General features: G+C 35.4%; 1 non-coding gene across 1 annotated transcript; it reads right to left on the reverse strand.

Annotated features, from left to right (window-relative positions):
- Positions 1 to 13,310: 13,310 nt before the first annotated feature.
- On the reverse strand, positions 13,311 to 13,418 carry LOC127740352 (small nucleolar RNA R71). The gene has a single exon (XR_008001030.1). It is a non-coding gene; the product is annotated as a small nucleolar RNA R71 (small nucleolar RNA).
- Between the last annotated feature and the right edge of the window lie 3,216 nt (positions 13,419 to 16,634).

Below are 16,634 nucleotides of genomic sequence, written 5' to 3' on the forward strand. Positions count from 1 at the left end.
GAAAGAAAGAAATAAGGAATAGAAGAAGAAGAAGAAGAAGAAGAAGAAGAAGAAGAAGAAGAAGAAGAAGAAGAAGAAGAAGAAGAAGAAGAAGAAGAAGAAGAAGAAGAAGAAGAAGAAGAAGAAGAAGAAGAAGAAGAAGAAGAAGAAGAAGAAGAAGAAGAAGAAGAAGAAGAAGAAGAAGAAGAAATGCAGCATTAGAGAAAACATTTTTCTGTATTTGCAGCAAATTTCAATGTAATACGAAGATATTTAAGTGTATTGTTTAAGAATTTTTGGTGTATGTGTGCCGATAAGTTCTGCATAATTCAAAACTCTTCCTCTTCCTTCTCCTCACCTTTTGCTGCTTCTTCTTCATCTTCTTATTTCATTTTGTCATAATTCTTTTCAAATTCAGTTTCGCAACTCCCTTCACTTTTCGCGACAATATTGAAAGATTTTTGAGAGATTTTTATCCTTGTTTGAATTTGAGCATTGCGGATTTGATTGAGAGAGAAGAACCGTTTGCGCTATTCAAGAGTTAAGGAAGCGCGTGTTTACATACAATTTAAATTGAGAATTATTTTTATTAAGTTTGGGTCAACTTATACGAACTTATATACCAAAAAAATTTATATGTGTAGTAGCTCTCATTCTTTATATACCTTCTTGGACCCAATTACCATTTTTTGTTAGAAAAATGTGAAGATAAAGTAATTACACCATAAAATGTATACAAAAAAAGACAACAGTAATTACACCAAAAAATAAATGTAGACTTGAAGCAAATAAGGATTTACCCACTCATATAGTCAAGTTGGTATTAAGGATATCCTCTAGAATGGAAATAAAGCTTACTTACTTAAGCGAATCATTCATTTTGTGCTTTTGAGTACTTGAGGAACTAGTCATTGAATTTTAGTCTTGGTGGATATTCTAGTACAAAAAAAAGGCAAATAAGGATTTTTTTTAATAAAAAATATAAATACATTCAACAATTCATTGGCAAGAAATTTTAGGTTTGCCCTGTATTAGGATTTTTGGATCATGCAATATATACAGTTTAAAATGAGGCTGGCCCTATATTAGAAAGCTAGATCATCGCAAGCGAAGATCCTTGACAATTCATAAAATAGGACTTCCATCTCTATCTGTGGAAAAAAAAAGAAAAATGGGAGTTCTCAGCAACGTTTTAGAGATTACACGTTTTGAGTTTGTTATTTATCTATTCTTCCTTCTTTAAAATTAATTATCACTCAGTCATGAATTATCTCAACCAATTTTCAATCACACTAAATATCTTCACAACAATCAAGTACACATACATAAATCATATAAACAAGAAATTATGCTACAAACAAGTATGATATTTATCTAGCCCTACACAGATCATGAGCTCATGTGTCGGTTGACTATCCATAACCTGATATTATTCGAGTACAACTCTCAAATATTGTAACACCTTAATATTCAAATCTTTATGCTCGAATCATAAGTCAATGATAATAAAGTGGTACGATTCAAGGTGGATTTATAATACATATTTAATTGAAAGAAATTATTAAATGAGAAGCTTGGAAAAAGAGTAAAGAAAAGTCGCGAACAGAAACACTCATGTATCGAAACAAAGAGAACAAAGTGCGATCAAAAAACGGAAATAAAATAAAACATTAAAGGAAGAAAAGAATAAGGACAAAAGATATATACATATACACACACATAATTATAATAGCCACTAGTCACGACCTGCAAAGTTTAGATCGATTAGTGTTACGGAAATAAAAATTAATTGACAACAACATTTCCTATCTATCCCAAATATACATCGATGCCTCTATAGGCGAGTTTTCAAAATGAAGAATACATACGTATAAGTTTTTCAAAATAAACAAAGAGAGATTCTAAACAAAAGGTAAAAACACGAGTCGAGAAAACTTCATCATCTCCCAGATGAATCATAGCTCACTGCTGAGCACTAGAACCTGTATCTGACAAAAAAGAGATATATACAGAATGAGAATCCCCGGCCCATGGATTTTCAATACAGTAAAAATACCAAATAAATACTGCATAAGGCAACAAGAACTCACTAAGTAATCCTATACTCCATACTTCATCATATCTATCCTAAGTTCTCACTATTCTGTAATTAAGTAACTGCCCTAGGGGATTCTACTCTAATTCACTTTCCTCTTTTTTTCCACAACTCTCCACTTTAACTAGAATAGCCCTAAGATATTTTGAATTCAATGATTCTATATCAACACATAAAATTTCCATCTGGAACAAGCGGAATCGCTCCACTGCATCTACTCAGGGAGCTCAAATCATCACATTCAATATTTATCTTTTTTTATTCAATCTTTTCATCATTTCCCTCTCAACAAGGACAGTCCTGAGTGTCAACCGACACCGGCATGAGGGACCTCTCAGTTATGCAATCACAAACAATGCAAACAAGTAATACATAAGTAGATTAAAGTAAAGCAATTAACATATAATCATGTAACATATTCAATTAGGAAAACTATTATAATTAAGCAAACCCAAAAAAATCAAACATATGCAAATATTGCATGTCTGTCCTACTTGCCATGAGCTCATGTGTCAGTTACTTGCCAGAACCCAACACATTCGATAGCTAACCCGGACATTGTCCTCTCTGCTATCTACTCACTATATAGCATAGCATCGCAGGGTGAGTGCCTTGTATACCTTGCAGACTTAATACTCTGTATAACTCACAGGGTGAGTGCCATGTACACCTCGCAGACAGAGGAGACCTCGCAGAGTTAAGTGCTCTATACACCTCGCAGACTCACAAGCCTGTATCTCTTGCAGTGTTAGTACCCTATCATATCATCGTATAACCATTCACAATTTCACCATCACTTTCCTTGTCTCGCAGGCATATCAGCCTGTATCTCTCGCTCCTCAATCTCCTTCATTATCAATATCACTCTCTCCACATATTTGTACTCATTTCAAAATCTAGCACGAGAGGGAGAATTCCCAACCCCCAACTCGTCTATTCATCTCGGGATATAGTGTCCGTCATATTTTTCAATCATCATCTCAACAAAATATTCACTCACGTATATAAACATACAACTTGGAAGGAATCTTCAACCTCCCCAATCCGCCATCATTCACCAATTATCAATAACTTAGACCCATCATTCATTTCGCACATTATCATCATCATTCTCATCATACTAAATCATAATTGATCTCTGTCATCCCTGATAATCATAACCCTTCCCATCATACATATTCAATCATCCATCCTCAGTTCACTAACTCAACTCACAATTTCTCATTCTTAACTTCTCTATCCTCTATTAAACTAGTTTTAGACTCTTATTGGGGTTTATAGAAATTTAAAAGGCTAAAAGAATGGTTAAAAACTAAAAAAATTCAAGTTTTACAAAAACTGGATGGTCATGCGTACGCATGCTTGATGCATATGCATGAGTGCCAAAATTGGCATAGTCGCGTAAGCGGACCACCTTCACATATGCGAGAAATTTGGGCAGAGAGCTCGTGCGTGTACGCATGACATGCGTCACGTATGCATGAGCGTAATTTTGACAACGTTGGGTACGCAGCCCATGTTCGCGTACACACAGGTGTTGGCAGTGACCAACTCTCGCGTACACACGATGGGTTTTGTATACGCATGACATATCAGAATGAGAAAAGCTGATATGCTCCAGAAACCAGTTTTTAAGCCCAAATTTCAAACCTTTATAACTTTTTTCACAAAATTTATTTTTCAACCATTCTTGAACCATTGGGAAGATCGATAAATAAATTTTCATAAAAATCTAGTTTCATAAAATTTCCAGTCCCGAAGACCGAGTTATGGTCCGCTAAAGTTGGTCAAAAATTAGTTTTTAACCAAAAACAGAATTTACCAATTTCTCCAAAAGTTCATAAGCCAAAACAGTTTTTAACTCAACAAAATGGAGTGAACTACCAATCCGCCCCCCGTCTATTTTTCAAAATGACAGTGCGAGCCCTCAAGATAAAAATGATCAACTTCGGTCCCTATCCTCTACTTCCGTGACACAACACAGTCCCTATGGGTGTTTTTCTGTCAACTTTGAACGGAAAATGCTAACTTGTCAAGTGCAAAAATGGGCAGCGGCCTAATTGTCTCTAAATTCAAATTAGTTAGCAGTTTATTTGTCCTTGTTCTATAAATAATATCTTTTTTAAATTATTTTTATCATTATATTAATATTTTTTTAATAAATGAATGAACATATGGTATAATAAGTACAAATTAATTAATAAATTATTCAAATTTAAAGACATCATTTATCATAAAACTAAATAAATAATTCTCAAATATATAAATAATAAATATTAAAATACGATTAATACATTAATAATAATAACCCTATGATATACTATTAGTATTATGATCTAGACAATTTTCACAATAAAATAAAACTTAATGAATGCATTATTTGATATATAGTAATGTTTTTTGAGTAATAACAAATTTATTTTTTTATCTCTTTAAACTAAATTAATAATTCTATTTGACATCTTTGCACTAAAACAAACACAAACACACACACACACATTATAGAGACCATTTATAAACTTAACAAACTCAAAGCATCAATAATATTATTAATCTATTAATAATATAGATTGTTATAAGGCTAGAGATCGATGAAGATTTATCATATAAGAATAAAGTGGATTAAATAAATTTTTACGTACACTTTATATATATATATTGATGCGCGTGCATCATTGCCTACTTTTAGTAGTCATTTCAGTAGATTTCTGTTTAGTTTTCATACAAATATTGTCAATATATGAGTAATAGCATGAAAAATCTCTGCATGAAACAAAATCTCAAGCATAGGTGAATTTTAGCTAATATACAGGGTAAATATGATAAAATAGATCACACTAAGTGAAGTTTTGATTTTGAGTATTATTAGCACACTTAGTATCTAAAGATCATCTTGTATGTTACCTTGATGCACTTCGTTTGTTTGATTTCCGGCCAAAAGAAGCAGAGAAGAGCCACGTTAGTGGCTACGTTAGTACTACTAACGTACGTGGGTAAAAGTCCCACCTGGCAGCCTGACCATGCCTTCTTCAAACACGCATAACTTGAGCCACAAAGCTCCAAATGAGGTGATTCCAGTGGCATTGGAAAGTAGGATTCTAGAGCTTTCCAGGAATATATGGCACTACATGATTGACAATAAATTTTAGGGAGAAAACCTGCCCTGAAAGTGCAAAGATGAACATGGTATCAACCTGTAGTAAGGCCAACTGACCTCTTCACCTTCCAAGAAGTGTAACTCGAGTTGTAGAGCTCCAAATGATACGCTTCCAACGGCGTTGGAAAGTAGACATCTAGAGTTTTCTAACAATATATAATTGTTTGGGGTGGACATTGATTTTGAGCTCCAGAACTTGGAAATATTAAGCCCCTGGTCGCTAGCGTTATCGGGACTCACGTTTTTCATTAACGCTAGCGACTATGCCAGCGACCATGTCCACTTCAAAGGAGCGTAACTTGAGTTACAGAGATCCAATTGAGGTGATTCCAGTTGCGTTAGAAAGCTGACATTCAGAGATTTTCAATGATATATAATACTCAATAGTGGGCATGCAATTGGAGCACAAACAAGAGGCATCTTTTAATCCCCAAAAATACAAATTGGTAACAAGTGCAACGTTAGCCACAATAACTTTGGCATTAACGCCACACTTGTAGCGTTAGTGTGGCTAACGACAGTACTAACGTTGCACCTGGACCTCAACTTGATTCACTTCTCTCTCAAGTCCACTTCAAAGCTCAAGCAAGCAAGCCCACAATTGTCAACCAATCAAGGCCACAAGAAGCATCTAGAATAGGAATTTTCATTTAAACCTTCCATTTATGAATTTTGAAGTTTCAATTTCAGTTTAATCTTTATCTTTATTTTTCTGCACCTTCTTTCTTTTCTATTTTGGGTAGAGCAATGATCAAATAACTCTTTTCATTGGGTTAGAGAGCTCTATTGTGATTCAATAGATCAATTGTGGTTCTTATTCTTCTTCTTCTTTCTTTTCTCTTGATTTTACTAGAGAGCTTTCGATCTTCATCCAATTGGGTAGTTATCTTGGAAAAGAAGCTATTTATACTTGGATCTCTTCTGAACCTTGGAAGAGGAATGAAGAGATCATGCTAGAAATGCTTTCTCATGCTGGACCAAATTGGGTTTGGATGGATACGTGACTATAATCCTACCAACACTTAATTTGGGAATGCATGTGGTATAATCAGTGACCATACTTCATCTCTTCTCATGAGCAATTGACCAAGGAATTGGCTATTGATCAAGATTCGAGAGATTGAATTACCAAGGAATTGGAATCCAATCACTTAAGATTGCCAAGGAGATCAATGAATGCATTGATTGAGGAAGAAGATGAGAATGAACTTGATCCGGAGGATCGCAATATCTCTTGATCCCAATGTTCATTTTATTTTTAGTTCTTACATTTACTTTTCTTGCCATTTTACTTTTCTGCACTTTATTGCTTTCTTTATTTTTATGCCATTTACATTTCCTTGTTCCTTATCACTCCAATCTGATTTGTCTAACTAGGATAATCAATTAACCATTGATTGCTTAATCCGTTAATCTCTGTGGGATTCGACCTCACTCTATTGTGAGTTTTACTTGACGACAATTCGGTATACTTGCCGAAGGAAATTTGTTACGAGACGAATTTTCCGTGCATCAAGTTTATGGCCCCGTTGCCGGGGATTAATTGTGATTAACAAACTACCGGTTGGTTGAGTACCTAGATTAGACATTTTCCTTTGTTTTGTTTTGTTCATGTAATTGCTTTGGTTCTTTGTTTTCAATGCTCTCTAACTGTTTGTGTTAATGCCTCACCAAGAAGCCCCTATTGGTGACAGCTTTAGCTCTTGGTGATTTTGTTATTAATACAACAGTTTTTTTTACTTAGCTTCTTTTCAAATAAAATTGGCATATGATCAAATAAAATTGGCATATGATCATAAAATTGGCATAGGATCGCGTTGTGTCACGGAAGTAGAAAATAGGGACCGAAGTTGATCGTTTTTATATCTTGAGGGGTCACGTCATTTTGAAAAATGGTCAGGGGCCGAATTTGTAGTTCACTCAACAAAATAACTCCAAACCACTTCAATTCACACATCCACAATCAACCAAACCCAAACCTACTCCATTCCCACATTTCAACTCAAAATCATCAACTTCAAATCTCAAATCCTCAATTCCATTATCCCAACAATCATTACCCAAAATTCTACATACTCAATATCAAAATTTTCATTCAAACTCATGCATCGGCATACAATGCAATCAGCAACTTACCAATCTTACTTTTTTTCGGCCTCCGACCCAACATTCATCAATTTAATACATAACTTATAAATACACAATCACCATTCAATATCAATTTCAACAACACATCAACTATACATATTAATTCTATCCAAATATATAATTCAAACTTATTCCTAGAGGCATATAGCCTAGGATTTTACATTACATTACACGGTATTTGTAAGAATTGTGACTACTCAACTGCTTAATTAAATTAAATTAACTACTCAAAATAGGAACAAAAAATTTAGAATATTAATTAAAAAATTTAAATATGATTTTTGGACTCAGTAGATTTAATTTTTCTGAGCTAGAAAATGTAATTTTCTGCAAAAAATGCATAAAAATACGAATCGCTAAATTAACCGATAGTACCTGCTTAAATCGGTCTAGTACTGTGCGAGAATATTAAAAATAGTAGAAAACCTTAGAAAAACATTTAGAATTAAAAACGGGCATTAATTTTAAAGGTTTGGCCCAAAATTGTGCCAAGTGGGCCAAAAACGCTAACGGGTTAGACCATACCCAAGTTGGGCCCAAGCCCAACATATATAAGTTCATTAAATGAACCCATTCAGCTCATTCATCATCAAACACAAACACGCAGCTGGGAATTGAGAGAGAGGAAGGAGAAGGAGCACTATTCACTGCTCTCTTCAATTGGCCATAACTCGAGATACAGTGCTCCGATTTGCATGCCGTCAACGGCTACGCAAAGCTCTTTCCGAGTCCGTCACTTCTAACTAGGTATTGTGGTAAGTTTCTCACCAATATCTGCCCAGTTTTCTGCCCTAAGAAAATTCGAATTTTGGGTTTTGGTTTGAGTGATATTTTGTGTTTTGGTTGTTTAGGTACTGACGTGGCGGAAAATCACCGATTAAGAGTTTATAGAGAAAACGGCGTTGCAAATATATCTCTTAACCAACGAAGATTTCATGTATCAATTTAAAAGAGTTGTCACAAAATTAGAATGAAAAATACTGGAGTATGAATTCCAAGTCGTCTCCCAACGAGTTGCGGAGAGAATACTAATTTATTAATTAGGGGGTTTCAAGAGAGTTTGAGTTTGGATAATGAGCAATTAAATAGTTGTAAATAAAAACTAAAAATGATTATTAATATTCTAAATGAAAAAAGCCTTGACTGGGGGAATGATCAATTGGAAGTTCTATCCTTGTTGGGATCTCTTAGGTGTAGTATTAAAAAGGTTGTTGTTTTCACTTAGTTAACCCTTACTAAATAAAGGAAGGTCAAGTGATTGAGCTGACTTTTATTCACAAATCCTAGTCCTCTCCCTTGAGAAGGTCTAGCATTAGTAAATACAGAACTAGCCAACAACTTCCAGTTTAATCTTCACTTAAGCCTTCCAACTCAAGTGTCTCCTTTTAATCAACCCCCATGTCAAGTAGGGAATTTACTCCATTGACATGAACATAATACTCAAAAAAATATAAGAAGAAGACATAATAAATTAAATAAAATAGAGACTAAAAATTAATTAAAAATAAAAGTAATCCTTTGTATCAACAATCCATGAAAATAATCCAATTACCACTTTAAACAAGGATTAAGAATATGGAATAAATAAAAGAGCAAGTAAGGAAACAAACTAGAATAGTGTCATCAACGGAGGTGATGATTCTTCAATATCCAAAGCAAAAAGCATAAAACTAACAAACTATGAATGTAAAGAGAACCTAGAGGAAGAGTAGTTCTTCTCTAGATACAGATCTAAAATCCTAAAACTATCCAAATGAGAATGTGCTGATGTGTGTAGAGTCTCTGCGTGTTCCCTGGCTTTATTCTGTGTTTCTAGACCAAAAACTGGGTCAAAACGCGGCCCAAAATCGCCCCCAGCGTTTTCTGTTATTTCTGTAGATCGCGTATGTCACGCGTACACGTCGGTCACGCGTGTGCGTCATTCAGAGATTTTCCTTGTCACGCGTCCGCGCCGTCCATGCGTCCGTGTCATTCGTGCAGACTCCAATCCACGCGTACGAGTTAGGCACGCGTACGCATCACTACGACTTTCTCCATTTTGTGCGCTCTCGTGAGTCATGCGCGTACGTCAATGCTCCCTGGTCATTGATGAACAGATAATTTATACGCTTTTTGGCATTATTTTTAGGTAGTTTTTAGTATGATTTAGTTAGTTTTTAGTATATAATTATTAGTTTTTATGCAAAAATCACATTTCTGGACTTTACTATGAGTTTGTATATTTTTTGTGATTACAAGTAATTTCTGGTAGGAATTGAGGAACCTGAGCAAAAATCAGATTCAGAGGCTGAAAAAGGACTGCAGATGCTGTTGGATTCTGCCCTCCCTGCACTTGAAATAGATTTTTTGGAGCTAATGAAGCGCAATTGGTGCGCTCTCAATTGCGTTGGAAAGTAGACATCTTGGGCTTTCCAACAATGTATAATAGTTCATACTTTGAACGAGAATTGATGGCCCAAATTGGCCTCAAAACGCCGGTCAGAGACCTTTTTTTGGCGTTAAACGCCAGAACTGGAATAAAAGCTGGAGTTAAACGCCCAAACTGGCACCAGAGTTGGTGTTTAACTCCAATAAAAGCCTATGCATGTGAAAGCTTCAATTCTTAGCCCAAGCACACACCAAGTGGGCCCCGGAAGTGGATTTCTGCATCATTTACTTATATCTGTAAACCCTAGGTTACTAGTTTATTATTAATAGAACTTTTCTCTATTGTATTAGTCGTATTGGTTATCCTGGTTCCCCCTCTGGGGCCGAAACCAATGAACACCATTATCACTTATGTATTTTCAACGGTGGAGTTTCTACACCTCATAGATTAAGGTGTGGAGCTCTGCTGCTCCTTATGAATTAATGCAAAGTACTATTGTTCTTCTATTCAATTCAAGCTTATTCTTATTCTAAGATATTCACTCGTACTTCAACCTGATGAATGTGATGATCCGTGACACTCATCATCATTCTCACTTATGAACGCGTGCCTGACAACCACTTCCGTTCTATTTGCAATAGCTTGAGTGTGTGTCTCTTGGCCTGCTTGTCCACGATGCATGATTGCCTCTCCTGACAATAGAGCCTTCCATTTCGTGAGATCAGAGTCTTCGTGGTATAAGCTAGAATCAATTTGCAGCATCCTTGAGATCTAGAAAGTCTAAACCTTGTCTGTGGTATTCCGAGTAGGAACTGGAATGGGATGACTGTGACGAACTTCAAACTCGCGAGTGCTGGGCACAGGGACAGTGAGCAAAAGGATTATTGGATCTTATTCTGACACGATCGAGAGCTAACAGATGATTAGCCCTACGTGACCCGTAGCCAGACCAGTTTCACTAAGAGGATGGATGGTAGCCATTGACAACGGTGATCCCCCAACATACAGCTTGCCATGGAAGGGAGTATGCTTGACTGGATGAAGGCAGTAGGAAAGCAGAGATTCAGGAGGAACAAAGCATCTCTATACACTTATCTGAAATTCCCACCAATGAATTACATAAGTATCTCTATCTTATTTTATGTCTTATTCATCATTTAATTATCAAAACCCTATAACCATTTTGGATCTGCCTGAATGAGATTTACAAGATGACCATAGCTTGCTTCAAGCCGACAATCTCCGTGGGATCGACCCTTACTCACGTAAGGTATTACTTGGACGACCCAGTGCACTTACTGGTCAGCTGCACGGAGTTGTGAAGAAGTGTGAGAATCACGATTTCGTGTACCAAGTTTTTGGTGCCATTGTCGGGGATTGTTCGAGTTTGGACAACTGTCGGTTCATCTTGTTGCTCAGATTAGGTAATTTTCTTTTTTTATTTATTTTGTTCTTCAGAATTTTAAGAATGAATTCTAGAGTTTCAGATGATCCTTTTATTATCACAGGAGCTAGTTGATTCCCATCAATTTGGCTGTTGTATGTAATGTCTTGCTGAAGCTTATTTAGCCCTGTCTAATCCTTTTTAGACTAAAGCTTTAGACTAACATTGTAGCAATTCTCGAAAATTCATGCATTATGTTCTTCATTGATCTTCAAGTTGTTCTTGATGATTTTCCTTGTTCTGATCTTTAAACTCTCCTGTTTTGTGTCTTTTGTTGTTTCTCATGTGCATTCTCAATTTGTTAGTGTCTCTAGTATGAAAATTTCTAAGTTTGGTGTCTTGTATGTTTTTCTTTTCTTAAAAATTTTTCAAAAATAGGTTCTTGATGTTCATCATGATCTTCATAGTATTCTTGATGTTCATCTTGACATTCAAAGTGTTCTTACATGCATTCCTTGTTTTGATTTTACCTTTTCATGTTTAATTTCATTCTGTTGTTTTTCTCTTTCTTCATTAAAAACTCAAAAAAATTTTCAAAATGATGTCTTTTCAAGTCAATAATACAGAGAATTGAAGATTCAGAACATAAGCAGATGAATTACAGAGAAAAAGATGGGCATTCAAAACACCCAGTAAGGAAGGATTTCTGGTGTTTAAACCCCTGGCTGGGCATTTAATGCCCAAGGAGGTAGCCAAGTGGGCGTTAAACGCCAGAATGGATACCATTCTGGGCGTTTAACGCCAGGATGATACCAAGGAGGTAATTTCATTTTCAATTCAAATCTTTTTCAATTTTTCAAGTTTTAAAACTAATTTTTCAAAATCTTATCTTTTTCATATCCTCTCTTATGAATCATATCTTTTTCAAAATCAAATATTTTTCATTTTTCTTTTAATATTTTCAAAAATCCTTGCTAACAATTAATCTTGTGATTCAAAAATTTCAAGTTTGTTACTTTCTTGTTAAGAAAGGTTTAATATTTGAATTTTAGAATCATATCTTTTAATTTCTTGTTAGTCAAGTCATCAATTTTTAAAAATCAAATCTTTTTTTAATTTTTTTTCAATCATATCTTTTTAAACGTATCTTTTTCAATCAAATCTTTTTCAAATCATATATTTTTTCAAATTTTAATTTCAAAATCTTTTTCTAAATCAAATCTTTTTCAAATCATATCTTTTTTCAAATTTTAATTTCAAAATCTTTTTCTAACTTCTTATCTTTTCAAAACTTACTACTTCTTATCTTTTTCAAAACCACCTAACTACTTTTTCACTTCTCAATTTTCGAAAATTACTAACCTCTTTTTCAAAATTTTTTTTGATTAAATAATTGTTTTAAATTCCAATCTCTTTTTATTTCAAAAAAAATTTGAAAATTCTCTCTCTCCCATCTCTTTCTATTTAATCACTAACACTTATCCTCCTTTAATAATTCGGACTCTCTCCTTCTTTATATGTTCGAAATCTTCTCTATCTACCTCATCTTTCTATTCTTCTTTTCCTCTAACACATCAATGAATCTCTATACTGTGACATAGGGGATTCCATACTTTCTTTGTTTTCTTCTCTTTCATATGAGTAGGAACAAAGATAAAGGCATTCTTGTTGAAGCTGATCCTAAACCTGAAAGGACTCTGAAGAGGAAGCTAAGAGAAGCTAAAGCACAACTCTCTAGAGAGGACCTGACAGGAATTTTCGAAAAAAAAAAGACATGGCAGCCAAAAATAACAACAATGCCAACACCGCAAGGAAGGTGCTTGGTGACTTTACTGCACCAACTCCCGACTTCTATAGGAGAAGCATCTCTATTCCTGCCATTGGAGCAAATAACTTTAAGCTTAAGTCTTAATTAGTTTCTCTGATGCAACAGAATTGCAAGTTTCATGGACTTCCATTGGAAGATCTTCATCAGTTCTTGGCTGAATTTTTGCAAATCTGTGACACTGTTAAGACCAATGGAGTTGATCCCGAGGTCTACAGACTTATGCTTTTCCCTTTTGCTGTAAGAGACAGAGCTAGTATATGGTTGAACTCACAACCTAGAGACAGCCTGAACTCTTGGGAAAAGATGGTCAATGCCTTCTTGGCTAAATTCTTTCCACCTTAAAAGATGAATAAGCTTAGAGTGGAATTTCAAATCTTCAAACAGAAGGAAGGTGAATCCCTCTACGAAGCTTGGGAAAGATACAAGCAATTGATCAGAAGGTGTCCTTCTGACATGCTTTTAGAATGGATGATAAACCACTATTTTATGGTTTATCTTGTGCTCAATTGAGTGGATTTTATCAATCTTTCATACACTTATTCATATGATTTGCATGAGTTTACGTTTTCCTTCCTGATTTTGTGCTATGATTGAAAACATGCTTCTTTGGTCTTAATTTCGATATGTTTAATCTTCTCTTATTACCATTCAATGCCTTGATATGTGTGTTAAATGTTTTCAGAGATTACAGGGCAGGAATGGCTTAGAGGATGGAAGGGAAGCATGCAAAAGTGGAAGGAATACAAGAAGTTGAAGGAACTGCAAAGCTGTCAGCCTGACCCTCTCGCACTAAAACGACCATAACTTGAGCTACAGAGGTCCAAATGATGCGGTTCCAGTTGCATTGAAAAGCTAACATCCGGGGCTTCGATTTGATATATAATTTTTCATAATGGCCGTACAGCTAGGCGATGCGAATGCGTGCTTCACGCAGACGCGTCACATTTGCGAAAATCAGCGTGGCAAAATTCATTTCTAGCGATTTCTGGGCTATCTTCGGCCCAGTTTCAAGCCCAGAAAACACATATTAAAGACTGCAAAGTGGAGGAATGAGGAGAGAAGACATCAGACAACAAACATACATTCATATATAGTTTTAGGATTTAGATGTAGTCTTAGAGAGAGAGAGAGGTTTTCTCCTCTCTCTTAGGATTAGGATTAGGATTCCTCTTAAAGGATTTAGGAATATTTTCATCTTCTTTATCTCAGGTTCAATGTTCTTTTTATTTATTTTCTCTTTTATTTGTTTATGAACTTTTCATGTTAGGATTTTCTTAATTAATATAATTTGAGGTATTTCAGACTCATGATTGCTTTCCTTTATTTATATAAATAATTTAGATTTTTCCCTTTTTGGCTTTGGTTGATTAATTGGTGACTCTTGAGTTGTCAAACTCATCGTGATTGATAATTGTTATCTTTGCTGTGTAATTTAGATTCCTATAACTATAGTCTTTCCTTAGGAGTTGACTAGGACTTTAGGTGCTAAATTGATTTGTCCACTTAACTTACCTTCATAGTTAGAGGTTGACTGAGTGGGAGCAAAAATATAATTCTCATCACCATTGATAAGGATAACTAGGATAGGACTTCCAGTTTTCATACCTTGCCAAGAGTTTTTCTTAGTTATTAATTTATTAATTCCTACAATTTAATTTCTCTTATTCAAAACCTTTTCAAAACCCCAAAATATACCTTTGCATAACCAATAATAAATCATACTTCCCTGCAATTCCTTGAGAAGACGACCCGAGGTTTAAATACTTCGGTTATCAATTTCAAAGGGGTTTGTTACTTGTGACAACCAAAACTTTTGTACGAAAGGATTTTCTGCTGGTTTAGAAGCTATACTTACAACGCGATTATATTTGTGAATTTCTTTACCGATAAGAAATCCGATAGTCAAATTGGCGCCGTTGCCGGGAAATTGCAAACGTGTGCCTTATTATTGGTTACTGTAAATATTTTTCAAAAAAAAAAATTTCAGATTTTTATTTTAAAATTTTTATCTTATCTTATCTTATTTTTTGAAAATTCAAATCTTTTTCAAAAATCATATCTTTTTCAAATTCTTATCTTATCTTTTTTTTTCAAAAATCATATCTTTTTTTCAAAATATTTTCTGTTTATTAGTTTTTATTTTTATTTTTTCTCCTACTACTATGAACTCTCACCCCTTTGGCTATGAGTCTGGTTACAACTATGTTGCAGGAAGAGGAGACTACAGTGAGAACAGGCATCAAGGTTGGAACAATTAAAGATAGGAGGAGCCACAAGGATTTGATCAACCCTCGTGGCAACAACCACCTCCAATGGACTATCAACAACCATTCTGTGATGCATACTAAGATAACGGCTATGGTGAGCACTCTTTTGATTATCAACAACCACCACCATACGCCTATGAACCCCCTTATCAACATAGCCTTGGACCACCATACTCACAAGCCCTCTACAACCATTCACCTCCATATGACCCTAACACATATCCACCATACCAACCACCCTATGAATCGTATGAACTATATATAGAACCACCCCAATTCCACCCCAATTACTCCCAAGAACCACCACCACAATATACACCATCTCCATATCCATCAATCCAAGAGCACTATGATCCTACTTGTGATAGCCGAGCACAACAAGAATCAAGGGATCGTCTCAAGGAAACAGTAAAAAAAATTCATGCAACACTTTGCCAACTGGATCAAGCGATAAATCGATTACTTTCCCGACGTTTGGACATTCATGGAATCCCCATGGCTTCATGTGGAGAATCTACTGAAGAACGTGGCATGAAGGAGAAGTTAGAAACTCTGATGGACAGTGAGCAGCACGATTTGGTATTTGAACAATTGGAAGAAGCTACTCCTGCCATTGAAGAGGAAGAAGTGGTTGAAGACTTAGGAGATGCGAAACCTCCATGGAAAACTCAAGTCAAAGAGCCCCCTTCTAAGGAGTTTGAATTTGATGTTGAGGAGGGTGTACAAACTCCAAGGCATATCATAGTTGAAGACTTTGAAGGGAACGACCAAGAGATGGATTCAATCATTAATGAATTCTTATCTACATTTGAATCCTCTCCCATTGGACTTGACATGGAGATTAAAGAAGAAGAAGCACAACTTCCCATGCCATTGGTGAACAATGAAGAAGATCTTGAATCAGAAGAAAGCTACCAAGAAGAAGATGTTGAAATTGAGGAAGCTTACAAAGAGATAGAAGAATTCAAGGAAGAACACAAGGGAGTGGAGTTTGCAAGTTCGTTAGAAACACCTCTTCCAAGGCCATCATCCTTCACAACATTCGAGTGGGTAAAATTCATATCCTCTAGCTTTCTAATTCCACTTGAATATGGGCTACTGGAGACGGATGGTCAACTTAGAGCTCTTTGTGGCACTAAGAGTAAGAGGAAGATGGTCAGTGGTAAGAATTGTCCTGCAAGGTTCATTATGGTTGGAAGCTTTAAGTTTAAATGCAAAGGTTGGTGTAGAGCTCAATTGAATGGGTCTAGGAAGTTGTTTGGCCGCTTCAATGAGAATTCAAATTGCTTGCCACCCGGCTGAAACAATGATGATCAACTTGAAGACGGGTGTAGAAACAAGATTTGGGATCCGAAAATATATGAGGATCAATTTTGGGAGCTCAAAGCTTGTGAAGAACTCCATCAAA

Source organism: Arachis duranensis, chromosome 6 (assembly GCF_000817695.3).
Source record: "Arachis duranensis cultivar V14167 chromosome 6, aradu.V14167.gnm2.J7QH, whole genome shotgun sequence".
NCBI classification, from domain to species: Eukaryota; Viridiplantae; Streptophyta; class Magnoliopsida; order Fabales; family Fabaceae; genus Arachis; species Arachis duranensis.